Source organism: Blennius ocellaris (assembly GCF_963422515.1).
Source record: "Blennius ocellaris genome assembly, contig: SCAFFOLD_61, whole genome shotgun sequence".
Classification (NCBI taxonomy): Eukaryota; Metazoa; Chordata; class Actinopteri; order Blenniiformes; family Blenniidae; genus Blennius; species Blennius ocellaris.
The window spans coordinates 184339-186838 of NW_027662143.1; positions in this window are offsets into that span (position 1 = coordinate 184339).

Below are 2500 nucleotides of genomic sequence, written 5' to 3' on the forward strand. Positions count from 1 at the left end.
GAGGGGTGGAGGAGGGTGGAGGAGGTGGGGGGGGGGGGCTTGTCAGACTGTGTTAATGAGTGCTGCCTCCAGCCTGTGAAGTTCACACCAAAGCAAAGCGGGGAGGGAAATGAAAGCGCAGAGGAATCCTGAGCGGCGGGGAAACAAAGCTGGGAGACGAGCAGCAGAGCAGCAGCGGCAGCAGGCAGCAGCTGCGGCAGCGGCGCCGCTGCCCTCAATCGAGCGCCGTCTGCAGCGCTGGCAGGCTCCGGCACGCCGGCGTTCCCACGTATTAATATTCATCAGTCCTCCTCTGAAGAGTGTCGCTCACCTGCCGTCCTCTTTCATCCCCACAAACACACTTCCTGCCAAACAGCCGTCAGCCTGACGGAGGCGGGGTGTAGCGGGGCGCCGGGCCTCCGTCACACGTCGCCGTTGGACAGGAGCGCCTCGGGAGGGACGTTAGCGGTTCACGTGGACGGCGAGGAAGAGCGCCACCTTCAGGGGCCTCTGGTCCAGAGCCACAGAGTCACTTCAACTGGAAAGCTGCAGGATTTAAATGAACGTTGATATTTAAAACGGCTGATCTTTAAAACGGCTGATCTTTAAAACGGCTGATGTTTAAAACGGCTGATCTTTAAAACGGCTGATCTTTAAAACGGCTGATATTTAAAACGGTTGATATTTAAAACGGCTGATATTTAAAACGGTTGATATTTAAAAACGGATGATCTTTAAAACGGCTGATCTTTAAAACGGCTGATCTTTAAAACGGCTGATCTTTAAAACGGCTGATCTTTAAAACGGCTGATCTTTAAAACGGCTGATCTTTAAAACGGCTGATCTTTAAAACGGATGATCTTTAAAACGGATGATATTTAAAACGGATGATGTTTAAAACGGCTGATGTTTAAAACGGCTGATCTTTAAAACGGCTGATCTTTAAAACGGCTGATCTTTAAAACGGCTGATTTTTAAAACGGCTGATCTTTAAAACGGCTGATCTTTAAAACGGCTGATCTTTAAAACGGCTGATCTTTAAAACGGCTGATCTTTAAAACGGCTGATCTTTAAAACGGCTGATCTTTAAAACGGCTGATATTTAAAACGGATGATATTTAAAACGGATGATATTTAAAACGGCTGATCTTTAAAACGGCTGATCTTTAAAACGGCTGATCTTTAAAACGGCTGATATTTAAAAACGGCTGATGTTTAAAACGGCTGATGTTTAAAACGGCTGATGTTTAAAACGGCTGATGTTTAAAACGGCTGATATTTAAAACGGCTGATGTTTAAAACGGCTGATGTTTAAAACGGCTGATGTTTAAAACGGCTGATCTTTAAAACGGCTGATCTTTAAAAACGGCTGATATTTAAAACGGCTGATATTTAAAACGGCTGATATTTAAAACGGCTGATATTTAAAACGGCTGATATTTAAAACGGCTGATATTTAAAACGGCTGATCTTTAAAACGGCTGATATTTAAAACGGCTGATATTTAAAACGGCTGATATTTAAAACGGCTGATATTTAAAACGGCTGATATTTAAAACGGCTGATCTTTAAAAACGGCTGATATTTAAAACGGATGATATTTAAAACGGCTGATCTTTAAAACGGCTGATATTTAAAACGGCTGATATTTAAAACGGCTGATATTTAAAAACGGCTGATATTTAAAAAGGCTGATATTTAAAAACGGCTGATATTTAAAACGGCTGATCTTTAAAAACGGCTGATATTTAAAACGGCTGATATTTAAAACGGCTGATCTTTAAAACGGCTGATATTTAAAACGGCTGATATTTAAAACGGCTGATATTTAAAACGGCTGATATTTAAAACGGCTGATCTTTAAAACGGCTGATCTTTAAAACGGCTGATCTTTAAAACGGCTGATCTTTAAAAACGGCTGATATTTAAAACGGCTGATATTTAAAACGGCTGATATTTAAAACGGCTGATCTTTAAAACGGCTGATCTTTAAAACGGCTGATGTTTAAAACGGCTGATCTTTAAAACGGCTGATCTTTAAAACGGCTGATATTTAAAACGGTTGATATTTAAAACGGCTGATATTTAAAACGGTTGATATTTAAAAACGGATGATCTTTAAAACGGCTGATCTTTAAAACGGCTGATCTTTAAAACGGCTGATCTTTAAAACGGCTGATCTTTAAAACGGCTGATCTTTAAAACGGCTGATCTTTAAAACGGCTGATCTTTAAAACGGATGATCTTTAAAACGGATGATCTTTAAAACGGATGATGTTTAAAACGGCTGATGTTTAAAACGGCTGATCTTTAAAACGGCTGATCTTTAAAACGGCTGATCTTTAAAACGGCTGATTTTTAAAACGGCTGATCTTTAAAACGGCTGATCTTTAAAACGGCTGATCTTTAAAACGGCTGATCTTTAAAACGGCTGATCTTTAAAACGGCTGATCTTTAAAACGGCTGATCTTTAAAACGGCTGATCTTTAAAACGGCTGATCTTTAAAACGGATGATATTTA